Genomic DNA, 18,239 nt, shown 5'->3' on the forward strand with positions numbered 1-18,239 from the left:
GCCCTTGACTTCCCTCTCGGTCAGCAGACCCACTCAGGCAATCCTAACATTTCCAAGTGTGACCTTAGCTCTACCTCCTTCCAGGTAGTGTGCTCAAGGTCGTTGCCTAACAGACAATCTACAGGCATGGCAGGACTCACAGCTACTTTCAGAGTACCAGAGACCACCCCCACTCAAAGGGAACCAGAGCTACCGGTAGGTGGCTCTCACGATTGTCAGTGACTATGACCTGGTGAAATGTATTGGGGATGACCTGCTCTGCTGACACCAGCTGACCCTTGACAGGGTTATGTTATTTTGTTATAGACCGATATGAGGAAGATATAATACAGAGAAAGAACAGGAAGTTTAGAAGAGACCTACATGATTATCAACATGGGAGAGTGTATACATTCAGTAGGAAATACTCCTCCCTGATCTGAAGTTGAGTCAACAGATGACTCCTCAAATTGTACTCTGACTAGGCCACAAGTGAATTTTTTAGAAGAGGAAAGACGTCATTGCCTGGGAACCTTAAAGGACACAAGAGCAAAACCACCAGATATTACTCAAGTTACTCCAAGTACCTCAGGCATACAAACCAGAGCTCGGAGCAAAACAACCTAACCCTGACTTCAGAAAATCTGACTGTGAATCTTTCTAACTACGAACTGTCTACAACTGATCAATTAATTCTCAACCAGGGTCTGTCCTTTTGTCCAACTAACTTCTGGGACATTACTCAAACTAAAATTGATTTCTTCAAATGTATTCGTCACCTTAAACTTAAATCTTTTTTCGCCTCTATACCTACAACTTCCATTTCACCACCTTCTACAGATTCTTCACATGACATTACAGTTCAAGATCTGTCTGATATCTCTCTTCTTTATAATCTCTCTAACACTACTGAACCAGATGTCACACTATCTTCTATTGCTCAAGATCTTGATCTTAACACTAACCAATACGTTTCTTCTGATCTTCGTACTAAATCTACATTCACTCCTATTCTTCCGGCGGGTAATTCCATTGATTTGTTCTCAACAGCAGTACTACGTGACCTTGATCGTGAATACAAACGGTACAATGACCAACGTAGATACTTACCAACTAATACTCATGGTGATCATGCACCGTCAGTTAAAGTTAAACATCTGAGAACCAACAGTAATATCATTATAAAAGAGGCCGATAAAGGTGGAAATATTGTTATCCTTAATACTGATGACTACCTTACTGAAGCCTATCGTCAGCTTCAAGACAAGAAATGTTATAAGAAACTCTCACACAATCCTACAGCTGAAATACAACAAAAACTGCTTGAACTTTTGGAGCATTGGAACTCCTGTCATACGCTTTCCAGCTCTGAAAAATCTGCCCTTTTTCTCCAATTCCCTACCATTCCAACTTTGTATCTTCTACCCAAAATTCACAAAGCAGGACATCCACCTAAGGGCAGACCCATAATTTCAGGAGTAAACTCCATATGCTCTAAGTTGGGATCCCTTATTGATAAAGAGCTCCAACCATTCATGACTAATTTGTCCTCCTATGTTAGAGACACTAAAGATATCCTACAAAAGCTAAAAGATATAGGGGGTCATTCTGACCTCGGCGGTAAAAGGCTCTTACCGCCGGTCAGAAGACCGCCATTCTACCGCCGCGGCCGCGTTAAACCGCCACGGTCATTCTGACCCACAACTGCCAAACCGCCAAAAACCCGACATCCACGGAAGGCCGCCTCATCAGCGGTCAGCGATAAACTGGAGATGACCAAACCTCCACCGTCACGCCAACACAAACACGCCCATGCCATTACGACCCACGAATCCACGCGGCGGTCATTTAACCGCGGTATTCCATTGGCGGTACATACCGCCGCAGTCAAAATACACACCCAGCTCCAAAACACAGCCACATTGGACAATTTGAAATACACACACCTGATACACATACAAACACCACTCCCACACATCCAATCAACTATAAAACACACACCCACATCACCCACAAACCCCCACTACTAGAAATTCGGAGAGAAGGCGAGAGAGAGAGAGAGAGCACAGCTATCGAAAACCCCAACACACAGAGGAACACAACATCATCACCCACACTACATCCACGCACAAAACACCACACACCACCACACACACCACACTCATCACCACAAACACCACCCCACACCACCCCATGGCACCCCAAAGACACCCCAGGTTCTCGGACTAAGAACTCAGGGTCATGGTGGAGGAAATAATTAGGGTAGAGCCCCAGCTATTCGGCACACAGGTGCAGCACACCACAATAGCCAGGAAGGCGGAGCTATGGCAAAGGATCGTCGACAGGGTCAACGCTGTGGGACAGCATCCCAGAAACCGGGAAGACATCCGAAAGCGCTGGAACGACCTACGGGGGAAGGTGCGGTCGATGGTGTCAAGACACAACATCGCTGTGCAGAAGACTGGCGGCGGACCCCCACCCACTCCACCCGAATTCACAGCATGGGAGCAAGAGGTCTTGAACATCCTGCATCCTGAGGGCCTCACTGGAGTAGGCGGAGGAATGGACTCTGGTAAGTCTAATCCCAACTACTTCACCCCCCCCAACCACCAGCATGCCAACCCACACCCCCACCCTCACCCCCAAACCCCCAGCACACATCCTCCCTGCCAATGTCTCACCAGCACAACCCACCCAACACAACACCAATCCCTGAATGCCAACACAAACCATGGACACCCATCACCTAAGCATGACCACTGCACATACCCATCCCCCCCCACAAACCACCCTCACAACTCCTCCCACAAGGGAATGCCAGCACTGGGGGACAAGGGCACCCACAAATCGCACGCCATGGCACACACAGAAGCAATAACCATACTCTTTTACCCCTGCAGGGCCCGAACGCCAACACACCGGCCAGGAGGGTCCAGATTTGTACATCCCGCCCCCAGAACAGGCCCCCAGTGATGACAGCAGCTCTGTCGACCTAGAACCTGATGACCAGCCCGGAGCATCGGGGACCTCTGGACAGTCGGTTCCCCACACACAGACACAGGCCACAGCAGACCCAACCCCCTCTGGGAATACCAGCACAGCTCCCACCCAGCGGGCCCATGCCTCTGTCTCCAGGACGCGTCAATCAGCGGTGTGTCCGCCACTACAGGGCACCCAGGCTGACCCACCACCCCAACAACAACAGGGACCTGGGGGCAGTGGTAGTGGGCACACCGTCCAGGGGACAGAGGCCCGGGGAAACAGGGGAACTGGGAGGGCTGCTGTGCGAGAGGGGGTTGACCGGCCCAGGGAACCCACTCTCCAAGAGGCCCTCACCACCATCATGGGAGCATACCACCACTCCCAGGAGACGATGGCGACGTTACTGGCCAGGTTCCAGGAGATCCAGGCACAGCAGGAGGAACGGTACATGGGGTTCAGAGACGAACTCAGGAACATCGGTACCGCAATGGGGACCATCGTCCTGGCCCTCAACCAGATAGTCACCACATTGCGGGACCATGTGGCACCCCAAAGGGCCCCTGTCACTAGCCCGGACGACGAACAGCCTACCACCTCCGCCGGCGCTAGTGGACAGGAGGCCCCCACACCACGACGGGCCACCAGAACCCCACCTCCTGCTGAAGATCAACCACCCCGCAAGCGGAACCTGAGATCACACAAGAAGACAGAGTAGGATGCCAAGACCCCCGCCAGCATAAGATACCCCCTGATGTCATCCCACTGTCCCACATTGTCACCCTGTCCAACCTTGAACTGCCCCTTCTCCATCCTTCCACAGGCATATGGACAATGCACCTGTGCGACTGAGAACTGGACTCTGCCATGGACATTACTCCACCCCCACCCATCACCGTTTTACTATCATGGACCTATATGCAGCACTTAAAATAAATCACCAATTGCACTTCAAATTTCAGGAGTCTGCTTGTATTCTTTACAAATGTATTACACATAACGGTGCAATAATGTTCAGTTACATTGTGATGACAACATACCAATGTCAATAAGCATTAGTCCATGGGCAAACAAAGCAGAAGTCACGCTGTGGGTCATACAGCTCTGAAAAGGGAAGGGAAAGTCAAAAATCAGTTAAAAGCAACTGGGGGGAAACACAGAAAGTAGAGATGCAGGAGGCCAGAAGTAAATGTAAAATGGCGTGGGTGATTCTTACCTGTGTGCTACTGAAAATACTGTTGTATAACTGTGTCCCTGTTGTCCGTGTCGTCCCTGTCGTCTTCCTCCTCTTCACTCTCCACAGGCTCCACAGCTGCTACAACACCACCATCTGGACCATCCTCCTGCAGGAAAGGCACCTGGCGTTGCAATGCAAGATTGTGAAGCATACAGCAGGCCACGATGATATGACACACCTTCTTTGGTGAGTACATTAGGGATCCACCTGTCATATGCAGGCACCTAAACCTGGCCTTCAGGACCCCAAAGGTCCGTTCTATAATCCTCCTAGTTCGCCCATGTGCCTCATTGTACCGTTCCTCTGCCCTGGTCCGGGGATTCCTCACTGGGGTCAAAGCCAAGGCAGGTTGGGGTAACCAGAGTCACCTATTAGCCACACATGGTGTCTCTGTAGCTGTTCCATCTCATAAGGGATGCTGCTATTTCGCATGACATACGCGTCATGCACTGACCCAGGGAACTTGGCATTTAGATGGGAGATGTACTGGTCAGCCAAACAGACCACCTGGACATTCATCGAATGGTAATTTTTTCTATTTCTGTACACTTGCTCATTGTCTTTTGGGGGTACTAAAGCCACATGGGTCCCATCAATGGCACCAATGATGTTGGGGATATGTCCAAGGGCATAGAAATCACCCTTCACAGTGGCCAAATCACCCTCCTCAGGGAAAACAATGTACCTCCGCATGTATTTCATCAGGGCAGACAACACTCTGGACAAAACCTTAGAAAACATAGGCTGAGACATCCTTGATGACATGGCCACTGTTGTCTGAAAAGACCCACTTGCCAAAAAATGGAGTACTGACAGAACCTGCACCAGAGGGAGAATCCCTGTGGGTTGGCGGGTGGGGGACATCAGGTCTGGCTCCAGCTGGGCACACAGTTCATGTATAGTGGCTCGGTCAAGTCGGTAGTCGAAGTATAATATGTCGTTCTTCCATTGTCGACAGGTCCACCAGCGGTCGGTACAGGGGAGGATTCATCCTTCTCCTCGCAAGTCCCAGCGGACGGTGCCTAGGAAGGACAACATGGAGCACAGAGTCAAGCAACCCACAGGTTCGGTCACACAGCTTGCACAGTACACGAATCGCTATGCATGGAACGGCTTGTATGAGTGGCAATGCAAGGCCTAGGCCTGTGTGACGCAGTAGAAATCATGCCATGTGGGCTCTTGAAATGGCGGCTGCCTGACCTGTGAAGTGTGACAGTGGGATGTGAGGTCACTGCGCTGGCGTGGCACACCGTGGCGGTAGGCGGTCGAAGACCGCGGCGCAAAGCAGCATTGGTAAACATTGAACTCTATGGGTCTCAGGAGCCAATGACGATGTGCGCCGGCTGTCGCGGTACGCACCGCCGCAGTACGCACCGCCGCGGGCGTGACCGCCATTTTCTATGTGATTAATCACTCGAGACCTGATCATCCACAGGAGAGGACCTATACTGCAAGTGCTGCTGTGACCTCGGTCTGGAAGAGACAATGGCTGCTGCGACTGGGGAAAGGGCCCCTGCCTTCACTTCAGAAGAGTTGGAGAAGCTTGTGGATGGGGTCCTGCCCCAGTATGCGCTACTCTACGGTCCTCCAGACCAACAGGTAAGTACACTGGGTGCACGTTGAATGGGCTATGCCTGGGTTGTGTATGGTGGATGTAAGATGGTGGGGTGGGAGCGAATGAGGAGTGCAAGGCACGACAGATGACAGCATGTGCCACATGGCAGGGTTGGGGAGGGGGGGGCAATCACATCTAACATGCAGAAAAATGTTGAAATTTCCTTTTCCACCCTGTACATGTCAAATAGGTCAGTGCCCATCAGAAAGTCGACATTTGGCGTGCCATCGCCAAGTAAGTCCGGGACCTGGGGGTCCACAAAAGACGGGGCACCCACTGCCGAAAGAGGTGGGAGGACATCCGCCGCGGGACCAGGAAGACCGCCGAGTCACTGCTGGGGATGGCCTCCCAACGTAGGAGGGGTGCCAGTCGTACCTTGACCCCCCTGATGTCCCGGATCCTGGCGGTGGCCTACCCCGATTTGGATGGGCGCGTGAGGACATCACAGCAGACACAAGGGGGTGAGTACCAGCACATTCTGCTATCTTTACGCGCAGTGGAGGTGCCTGGGTGGGGGAGGAGGGCTGTGGGTGACATTAGGCCAGGGCGCTTTCTGCAGTGTAGTCCCCTCCTTTAGGCATGACCCTGTGCCCCCGCCCCCCATCTCTGTAGGGTGCCAAGTACAGCAATCCATGGTCCAGCATCACCCATGTGTGCATTTGTTGTCCATAGACCTGTAGGCCTGGTCACAAGTACTGAGTAGTGTACCCCGATTGCGCGGCGTAGTGCTGGAGGCTCCTGTGTCTGTCCTCTCCGACAACGGTGTTTACAATGCATGCACTCAACCTGCCTTTATTTCTCTCCCCACCCTTTTTCTTTATCTTCTTGTGCATGTGTGCATTAGCATCATCAGGCGGAGGAGAATTGGCATCGGAGCACGAGGGAGCTGCAACTCACAAGTCCCCGGTGGGCCATGCTACAGACACCGAGGTCACCAGTGATACGGAGGGCGAGGGGAGCTCCACAATGGGGACCCGTGGTGACACCAGCGACACTGACACGTCCTCGGAAGGGAGCACCCTAGCGGTGGCGGCAACATTTGTGCCCCCCGCCTCAACAGGTACAGCCGCCACCCAGCGCACCAGCTCCGCCCTCCCAGCAGCCCCTCAGCCTTCGCTCCGTGCCCGCTCGCCCAAGAAGGCGGGCATCTCCTTCGCCCCAGGCACCTCAGGCCCTGCCCCAGTTACCCCTGCTGCCCTCAGTGAGGAGGTCACTGACCTCCTACAGACCATCATTGTTGGGCAGTCTACCCTTTTGAATGCCATCCAGGGGGTAGAGAGGGAGGTGCATCGGAGCAATGCATACCTGGAGGGCATTCATTCGGGTCAGGCTGCCCATCAACGATCGTTCAATGCTCTGGCCTCAGCACTGATGGCAGCCATTGTCCCTGTTTCCAACCTCCCTCTTCTAACTGCCTCCACCGTCTCCCAGTCTCCTGTTCCTCAGCCTATCCCATCCACACCATCAGACCAGCCTGCACACACCTCAACACCCAAGGGCAGCTCATCCAGACATAAGCACCACAGATCCCACAAGCATTCACCCAAGCAACATCCACATGCAGACATGCCAACAGTCACTACCACCTCTGTGTCCCCCTCCTCCTCGTCTCCCTCCCCCCTCCCTGTGACCTCTCCACTCACACCTGCATGCACACCACCATCAGCCAGTACTTCCATCACCTCCACACCCTCCAGTACAGTCCGCACACGTGCAGTACCACCCCCACTGCCATTTACACGTCCCCTGTATCCTCTCCCACTGTGTCTGTCACCCCCTCTTCCAAAACACACAAACGCAGGCAGCCACCCACACAACAGCCAACCACCACACGACAGCCTACGTCACAAGCACCTGCACCCATAGACAGCACACCTGACTCTCCTACAACCACATCCTCTCCTTTCACTCCCATACCCACTGCACCTACCCTTCCCATTGCTCCTAAAAAACTTTTCCTCTCCAAACTTGACCTCTTTGCACCACCTGACCCACCCCCTCCATCTGGTAGAGCACCTCAGCCACCACCAGCCCTGCATCAAGTCTGACCATTGTGCACGGGTTCTGGAGTCCACCCTTTCCCAGCACAGATACATCGGCCAGCAGCAAGGGAACAGCCAGCCCCCCCCTGGAAAGAGAACCCGTAAAACCAAGGCCGCCGTGAGAAGGCTGACACGGCTGCCCCCAAGGAGCAAAGTCGTGGCCCGTCACCTGCCACAACATCAAGGGCAGGCAAGGGCCAGAGAGCCTCATCGAAGGAGGGCAAGGGCAGCAGGGCGGAGAAGTCAGCCAGCAAGGGGCGCGGACCAGGAGGGCCCCACAAGCCCCATCCCGGGTGTGACGGAGGACACCCACGGGCCCAGGACTCCGTCACAGGAGGGTCCAGCAACTGCACGGTCGGAGGGCAACTAAGCAGGGAGTCCTGGCCAGGTATGGCTCCCTTGATAGACAAGAAAGGCACTGCTGAACAGGGCCCCGCCGAGAAGAAAGGCACCGCTGAACAGGGCCCCGCCGAGAAGAAAGGCACCGCTGAACAGGGCCCCGCCGAGAAGAAAGGCACTGCTGAACAGGGCCCCGCCGTGAAGACAGGCACCGCTGAACAGGGCCCCGCCGAGAAGAAAGGCACCGCTGAACAGGGCCCCGCCGTGAAGACAGGCACCGCTGAACAGGGCCCCGCCGTGAAGACAGGCACCGCTGAACAGGGCCCTGCCGTGAAGACAGGCACCGCTGAACAGGGCCCCGCCGTGAAGACAGGCACCGCTGAACAGGGCCGCGCCGAGAAGAAAGGCACCGCTGAACAGGGCCCCGCCGTGAAGACAGGCACCGCTGAACAGGGCCGCGCCGTGAAGACAGGCACCGCTGAACAGGGCCCCGCAGTGAAGACAGGCACCGCTGAACAGGGCCCCGCCGTGAAGACAGACACCGCTGAACAGGGCCCCGCCGAGAAGAAAGGCACCGCTGAGCAGGGCCCCGCCGTGAAGACAGGCACCGCTGAACAGGGCCCCGCCGTGAAGACAGGCACCGCTGAACAGGGCCCCGCCGTCTCAAGCAGCGCTCCGCTGGGCCCCGCCGTCTCAATCAGCGCTCCGCTGGGCCCTTCCTGTCAAGCACCGCTCCGCTGGGCCCTTCCTGTCAAGGACCGCTCCGCTGGGCCCCGCCGTCTCAAGCAGCGCTCCGCTGGGCCCTTCCTGTCAAGCACCGCTCCGCTGGGCCCTTCCTGTCAAGCACCGCTCCGCTGGGCCCCGCCGTCTCAAGTACCGCTCCGCTGGGTCCCGCCGTCTCAAGCACCGCTCCGCTGGGCCCTTCCTGTCAAGCACCGCTCCGCTGGGCCCTTCCTGTCAAGCACCGCTTCGCTGGGCCCCGCCGTCTCAAGCACTGCTCCGCTGGGCCCTTCCTGTCAAGCACCGCTCCGCTGGGCCCCGCCGTCTCAAGCACCGCTCCCCTGGGCCCCGCCGTCTCAAGCACCGCTCCGCTGGGCCCTTCCTGTCAAGCACCGCTCCGCTGGGCCCCGCCGTCTCAAGCACCGCTCCGCTGGCCCCCGCCGTCTCAAGCGTCTGTCGGCGGTGCCTCCGCGTCCAGCGGCCCTGGCGGTTACAAACCGCCAGGGTCGTAATGAGGGCCATTATCTTTTGGGGACGATATATTGATGATATCTTGCTTATTTGGCAAGGCTCTGAGGTCCACCTTCATCAGTTCATTCAGTCCCTTAAACCAAATCCTTGGGAGATAGAGGTAACTTACCAAATTTCCAACTCTGCAATTGAGTATCTAGATCTATTGATTTTTGTCGAAGATAATAAACTCCAGACCAAGTTTTTTCGCAAAACGACATCTGCTAACTCAATCCTTCATGCCACCAGCTGTCACTCATCTAGCACTATTCGGAATATACCTAAAGGTGAATTTAGTCGAGCCAGACTTAACTGCACTAACATTTCTGATTATGATAAAACGTCTTCTGAAATGACCATGAGACTGACATCTAGGGGCTATAATAGGGCTTCTCTTAACACCATCAGAAATGAAGTGAGAAGTATGGATCGGAATTCCCTGCTGAATAAACCCAAACAAACAAATAAGAATACAACTGTTCGTTTTATTACAGCCTTTCACAATGGTCACAAACATATTCGAAAATCACTAAGAAAATATTGTTTTTTACTCTTGAACAACCCTTCTATTAATCAATATATTACCAATTACCCTCAAGTAGGCTTTAGGCGGGCACCTAACCTTCGTAATAAACTTTGCCCCTCATTTTTTCAACGAAGGCCTTCTACTACCTTTCTACCATCTAAACCAAAAGGCTTCTATACCTGCAGTAAATGTTCTGTATGTAAATTGGGTCTTTCCAATTCTACATCAGTCAACATTAATAATTGTACCCACCGGATCACTGACTTCATTAACTGTGCTAGTACTCATGTTGTCTATGCTATCTGGTGTTCTTGCAACCTAACTTACATTGGCAGTACGATTCGTCCTTTAAAAATCAGAATCCAGGAACACTTCAGGAACATACAAAAGTCCGATACTCGAGCACCAATGGTTGAACATTTTATTAACCGTCATCAACACCAGCGCACTTTTACTTTCAGTGGCTTACGACGCATTACACCCTCTCCAAGAGGTGGCAATTTACTACTGCGACTACGTCAAGAAGAAAGCCGCCTAATTATTAAATATGATACAGTTAATAATGGCCTCAACAAAGATCATGAATGGCATTTTTGGTTAATGTAAACAACAACAAGGTTTTTTGCTTTATTTTCTTTTGTTGTTTTCTAGGAACTGCATTTTGTAATATGTTAATATTTGTCAAGCCTTACCTTAGATGTTACAACATTGTATTGTTTTTGGTGTACCTTTGTGACATTATTGCTTTTTACTAGTTAAATTGTTCTCTTATAGGGTCTTTCTACCTTAATCTTATACATTTTCACACAAAAATGTTGGCTCTTCTGCTCTCTATTTAGTCTCTCCTTCATGTATTTCACCTCCCTCCCCTTTAACTCACTTTCTCTTTACAGAGTGGTGTATTAACTTTCATCTATAATTTTCATCTATTTTCTTTTACTAAGCACCAGACCATTATAAAATGGCAACATTTGGTCCCCAAAGATGACGGGCTTTCTAGTTCTGATGATTAGCTTTGCCACTCAATTATGGCACCTGCTTTTCTTCTTTCTTTTCTCTTCTGCTCACTAAGATGGCGCCCATCACCCTTAGGATCGTTTAGTCCGTCGTTTGTCTTTATTCAAAACACAACGACGTGATAGGACTATTCCTCTAGTCACAGGTATCTTAAACGTGAACCCGACGCCTACGCGCCCATCCCGTTTTTCTGAGGCTTGCTGCGTACATGCGGCTTTCCGTTTTCTCGTGCACTCTTAAGGTGAGAATGGTAGCGCTGTTGTTTCACATGCATTCGTTTTACTAACATACGGAGATTTCACTCACTTTATCGAGTTCTTGATACTAGTTTTCCCTGATTTTTTAATACATTTCACTTTCAATAAGTGGTCTCTCTGATCTATAATTTTCATGAATATCGAATGTTTGTCTAAACGGCTAAATACATTTTACATGTCTTTCTCAGTTAGTAAGTTACTTATTTATACCACATTGGTTACTACTGTTATACAAAGTTTGTTCTACATTATTACTTTTAAGCCTGGTATACCTCAATATTTGACTTTGTTTCCTTACAGAACATGTCTAATTCATTATCCAAATCATAAATGTTTGCCTTATCTCTTACGGTATGATTGCTAATCTCTTTATACTTTCTTATCTTTATTTCTCATTGTTAAGTATTGGCTTACTTTACATTCATATTTTTATATTTTTTGGGGCAACTTTAAGTCTCTTTGAACTTGGGCACCACATGCTTAACTGATACTAACTTCCTTTCGTATATTTCCTCTCAAATTAGAATGATACTAGCTGAGTGACCCTTGGTTACCGTCCGGTCTTAATATTCTCGCTGTTATCACAGATTTCCTTTTTCTTTAACATCACAGATTCTGACACATCATAGACTCTGTAGCACGCCTGGTTCTTGATCTTTTAATGTTCTTCTTCTTGATTCTTTTGGATAAGTCAAGCCTCGAATCCCACCCTAATCACCCACTAACTCTTCTCACGTCTGGATGCAGGAATCTTTCCAATTCTGGAATACCACATCAGTCATTTTTTTGCACGGGATCCGTCTTTTTGGCTCACCATTTGGTGGTGTTTGATGGTATCTGTTTTCTTTCCGTTATATCTGATTTAACTTTATTCGAGAATTTGATCTTTTTCTTCTTTTCCAGCCTTGAGAAAGCCCCGGCTTATATAGCCAGAGGGGGCGAAACACGTGTTGGCTGATCTTCTTATCCCTTGTCATCACTTCGGATATTGCTTTTGCTTCGAACATAAATTACTTGTTGAGCGCATGGAATCAAAACGTCTGTACAACAATGAAATAAATCTCTAATCTGATAACTTCAAGAACCTCTTGAGTGGGACTTTACCTATTATTTGTATTGTACACCCTTGACAGTAGTCATGCTGGCTCCTGTGTCACACAGAGCCTCCACCCTTTGCCCATTGATGGTGACCCACTGTCTATACTTGGAAGTATTGGCAGGCATGTGGGCTTTTGGCACCATCTCTGCATCCCCCAGGGACACTAGGGGTACCTCTGTCTGTACCCCAAAACTGTCTGGGACCATCTCATCCCCAAGCGCTACGCTAGCCAACCCAGGTGTCTGCTCTCCTTGGTGGGGCTGTGCCCTCTTGGGACACTTGGAGTCGCCCTCAGCGTGCCCATACTTATTGCACTCTGAACAGTGGTGTACAAACCTCCCTGTCTTATGGTCAGTGAAACCTTTCTTTTGAGAATCAGACAGGTACTGGTTACCATTACTCCCTTGGGAACTATTTTGGGGGCCTTTTGAGAAATCCTTGTTTTTAAGTTTTTCTCCCCCTTCTGATGGGAACCCTGACCACCTTTGTGGGTGTCCCCCCCCCCGATACCTTCTTGGACACTCTGGTACTAGTCCAGAGGTCCGCCTCCTCTGCAAGCTTCTTGGGATCAGTCAGCTTACTGTCTACTAGGTGCTGGCGCAACTCTGTAAAACAAATACTGAGCATATGCTCTCTCAGAATCAAATTATACAATCCTGTGTAATCATCTACTTTGCAGCCCCACACCCATCCATTCAGTGCCTTACTGGAAAAGTCAAATAAATCTACCCATGTTTGTGTGGATAGTTTGGTGCTGTCCCTGAACCTCTGACGGTATTTCTCAGGGGTCAGCCCAAACTTGGCAAGTAAAATGGCTTTCTGAAGTGGGTATGTGTTTTGATCCTTTATGTCCAATGTGAGAAGTGTGTCCCTCCCCAATGGTGGCACATAACTCCACATAGCTGTACCCCATTGCCCTTTAGGAACCTCATGAGCCCTTAGTGCAACTTCATAAGCAGCTAGCCATTTATCTATGTCATCTCCCACCACAAAACTAGGCACCACATTTTTGGGTATACGAACCTTCTTTTCTCCAGCAGGTCCTGTCTGTATGCTGCCACCATTACTGCTGGATTCAGACTGTTTTGCCTGAAGATCCAGCTCCTTGAGACTCAGTTCATGAGCCAACAAACGTTTCTTTTCAGCCAAGGCTCTCTCAGCTGCAGCTTCAGCTCTTTCAGCTTCAATCTGCTTGGCTGCTCTTTCAGCTTCAGCTTGCTTGGCTACTCTCTCTGCCCTTCTTTCCTCCTGTTGAGCCTCAATTTTCAGTTTTGCCATTTGCAATTGGAACTCCCTTTCCTCTCTCCTTTCCTCTGCAGTCAGGCCTTGATCAGAGACACTGCTCACTAGTCTGGAAGGGGGCAAAATTGCAGTGGTAACATCACCTACTGATGGCAAAAAATCCTCTGGGGGGCCATCTTCTGGCTCCTCCTCCTCAGCGTCCTCCTCTAAATGGGCTTCTGCCCAGGCCCTCAGCGCCACTTGAAAGTCCTCCTTTCTGGAGGACCCCTGGGTGGGTACACTCATCTCCCTGCAGAACCCTTTTATCTGTTTGACAGTATATGTCTCCAACAGGGCTAGGTCAAAATCTCCTGCTTGAGACCCAGCCTGAGACATGTTGAGTGAGGATTTAGGTTTAGAAAATTGTCAGGAAAAACGAATTTGCAAAAAGAGATGAAAATCAAGTTGAACTGCAACTGTGGATAGGTAGTGAAATACTTAGCTACTGTATGTCACTGCACAAATACAAGTCCTATCCTCACCGCTGATCACCAATGTTAGAAACGGGGTCTTTGGTTGGCAGTCAGGTTACCCCCTGTCCAAGCAAGGACCCTCACTCTAGTCAGGGTAAGTCACACACAATCCAAATTATCCTGTGCCCACCCTCTGGTAGCTTGGCACTGAGCAGTCAGGCTTAACTTAGAAGGCAATTTGTAAAGCATTTGTGCAATAAATCATACAATAACATAATATAGCACCACAAAAATACACCACACAGTGTTTAGAAAAATATATAATATTTATCTGGATATTTGCAGCTCAAAACGACAAAAGATGCAATAAGAAAATTTAAAGATATCACTGGAAAGTGATATAAAGTGTCTTAAGTCTTTTAAAAGCAAACAAAGTCTCTTTCAAGCAAAAAGTACCTGGTTTGAGTGACAAATCTCTGCAAAGGGCCACAGAGGAGGCGAGGCGTGGAAAATGGTGTGTGCGTCGGTTTTGCCCCTTCACACACAGACTTGCGTTGTTAGTTTACACGTGGGAAAGACGTTGCGTCGATTTATGGCGCGCGGACAGGTCTCCTCTTTGGGTTGCCGGGTTTTCAGACGCCCCGGGGTCTGTGTGTGGAATCCTGGGCTTGTTGACCAGCTCTGCGTCGTTCCGGTGGGCGATGCGGGGACATTTCTACCTCACGGCAGGCGCTGCGTCGATTTCCCCTCTGGAAGTCCGGCGGCGGCGACCCAGGTGGGCCGAGCGTCGAAGTTCCGGTCGCACCGCAGGCGCTGCGATGATTTTTTCCTTGCAAAGTCGAACGGCGTCGTCCCAGTTCGGCGTGCGGTAAATTTTTCACTGCGGAACAAGCTGTGCATCAAATTTTTCACTGCACAAGGAGTCCAGTTGCAAGAGAGAAGTCTTTTTGGTCCTGAGACTTCAGGGAACAGGAGGCAAGCTCTATCCAAGCCCTTGGAGAGCACTTCTGCAGCAAAGCAAGAGAGCAGCAAGACAGCAGGGCAACAGCAAGGCAGCAGTCCTCTGTAGAAAGCAGTCAGGTGAGTCCTTTAGGCAGCCAGGCAGTTCTTCTTGTCAGGGTGCAGGTTCTGGTTCAAGTTTCTTCTCCAGGAAGTGTCTGAGGTGGTAGGACAGAGGCCCTGTTTATACCCAAATGTGCCTTTGAAGTGGGGGAGACTTCAAAGAGTGGCTTAGAAGTGCACCGGGTCCCATTTCAGTTCAATCCTGTCTGCCAGGGTCCCAGTAGGGGGTGTGGCAGTCCTTTGTGTGAGAGCAGGTCCTCCACCCTCCCAGCCCAGGAAGACCCATTCAAAATGATTATGTATGCAAGTGAGGCTGAGTACCCTGTGTTTGGGGTGTGTCTGAGTGAATGCACAAGAGGCTGTCCACTAAACCCAGCCAGACATGGATTGTAAGGCACAGAAAGATTTAAGTGCAGAGAAATGCTAACTTTCTAAAAGTGGCATTTCTAAAAGAGTAATATTAAATCCAACTTCACCAGTCAGCAGGATTTTGTATTACCATTCTGGCCATACTAAATATGACCTTCCTACTCCTTTCAGATCAGCAGCTGCCACTTCAACAATGTGTGAGGGTAGCCCCAATGTTAGCCTATGAAGGGAGGAGGCCTCACAGTAGTGTAAACACAAATTTAGGAGTTTTACACTACCAGGACATGTAACTACACAGGTACATGTTCTGCCTTTTGCTTACACAGCACACTGCCCTATGAGTTACCTAGGGCATTCCTTAGGGGTGTCTTATATGTAGAAAAAGGGGAGTTTTAGGCTTGGCAAATACCTTTAAATGCCAAGTCGAAGTGACAGTGAAACTGCACACACATGCCTTGCAATGGCAGGCCTGAGACAAGGTAAAGGGGCTACTAAAGGGGGTGACACAACTAGTGCTGCAGGCCCACTAGTAGCATTTAATCTACAGGCCCTAGGCACATATAGGGGGTCATTCTGACCCCGGCCGGCGGCGGAAGCCGCCGGCCTGGCTGGGACCGCCAGAATACCGCTGCGCTGTCAAAAGACCGCCGCGGGTATTCTGGGTTTCCCGCTGGGCTGGCGGGCGACCGCCAGAGGGCCGCCCACCAGCCCAGCGGGAAACACCCTTCCATGAGGATGCCGGCTCCGAATGGAGCCGGCGGAGTGGAAGGGGTGCGACGGGTGCAGTTGCACCCGTCGCGATTTTCAGTGTCTGCATGGCAGATACTGAAAATCTTTGTGGGGCCCTGTTACGGGGGCCTCTGCAGTGCCCATGCCATTGGCATGGGCACTGCAGGGGCCCCCAGGTGCCCCACGACACCCCATACCGCCATCCTGTTCCTGGCGGCCAAAACCGCCAGGAACAGGATGGCGGTATGGGTGTCAGAATCCCCATGGCAGCGCAGCAAGCTGCGCCGCCATGGAGGATTCCCCAGGGCAGCGGGAAACCGGCGGTACACTGCCGGTTTTCCGTTTCTGACCGCGGCTGTACCGCCGCGGTCAGAATGCCCATGGGAGCACCGCCAGCCTGTTGGCGGTGCTCCCGCGGTCGTTGGCCCTGGCGGATTTTACCGCCAGGGTCAGAATGACCCCCATAGTGCTCTCTACTAGGGACTTATAAGTAAATCAAATAGTCAAATTTGGTGTTATCCAAGATTACCATGTTTAAAGGGAGAGAGCATATGCACTTTAGCACTGGTTAGCAGTGGTAAAGTGCACAGAGTCTAAAAACCAGCAAAAACAGTGTCCAAAAAGTGGAGGCATGCAGGCAAAAAGTTAGGGGTGACCACTCTAAGGCTGTCAGGTCTAACAGCGATGTTCCCAGGAACTAACAATTGATGCACTGACTGGAATATAAGGGGATACAAAATTGTTACCTGACGAGCCCAATGACGGGAACAGGAGAAGAGGAGCCAATCATCGACATGTGAAAGACAGTTTTAGTTATATCTTAGATTTGAGGTTCTACTTTCATTGGACTAAATGTAAACGTACAATTTTTTGATCAATAGCAACGTGGGAAGACGTCCTAGAGAATCTAACTTAGCCAGACTGTACCGAGAGGAGACACACATTTTTTCCTAACTGCTCAGAAAAGAGAACGCTCAGTTTTTCCAAAATCTTTCACCACAAAGAATTATCCTGACTATGAGGGTCATTCTGACCGGCCGCCAGGGCCACCGACCACGGGAGCACCACCAACAGGCTGGCGGTGCTCCAACGAGCATTCTGACCGCGGCGGTTCAGCCGCGGTCAGAAGCGGAAAGTCAGCGGTCTCCCGCTGACTTTCCGCTGCTCGTTTGAATCCTCCATGGCTGAGGAGCGCGCTCCGCAGCCATGAGGATTCTGACCCCCCCTACCGCCATCCTGTTCATGGCGGGAAAGCCGCCATGAACAGGATGGCGGTAGGGGGGGGTCGCAGGGCCCCTGGGGGCACCTGCCGTGCCCATGCCAATGGCATGGGCACGGCAGGGGCCCCCGTAAGAGGGCCCCGCAAAGTATTTCAGTGTCTGCCTTGCAGACACTGAAATACGCGACGAGTGCCACTGCACCCGTCGCACCTTCCCACTCCGCCGGCTCGATTACGAGCCGGCATCCTCGTGGGAAGGTCGTTTTCCCCTGGGCTGGCGGGCGGTTTTTCAGCAACCGCCCGCCAACCCAGGGGAAACTCGTAATACCCGCCGCGGTCTTTTAAGCGCAGCGCGGTATTTTGGAGGGCGGCATCCTGGCGGGCGGCCTCCGCCACCCGCCAGGGTCATAATGAGGCCCTATGTCCCTTCCTGAGTCATTTCTATCTTGAACTTTATGCTGAGTTCCAATGCCTTGCTGACCGAACAGATGCCCAGAAGACTATTGCAGCGTACTGAACCATACTGAGGCAAGGTATAAGATTATGTTATGGATCTTAATGTCAGTTGCTTTGTCTTTATGTACCAACCGCTAATTTTGATAGAGCCATAGCTAGATGTTTTCCAAATTTGTTTTGAGTAAATTTTTTTGCATGAAGCCAAAACATGCTATTCTAATCAGAAGGTTAGCTAGGTGACTCCCTGAAGATGCTTGCTAAATATTAATATCGGTTGATGTCTTTTCTTTGCTGACTCTAAATGTATGTTATTTCTGTTGTGCAGTTATTCTTGCTATTGATTGTAACTCTAGAATGGGTTATAATTTGAGTTACGTGATATTAACATTG

Source organism: Pleurodeles waltl, chromosome 7 (assembly GCF_031143425.1).
Source record: "Pleurodeles waltl isolate 20211129_DDA chromosome 7, aPleWal1.hap1.20221129, whole genome shotgun sequence".
Taxonomy (NCBI): Eukaryota; Metazoa; Chordata; class Amphibia; order Caudata; family Salamandridae; genus Pleurodeles; species Pleurodeles waltl.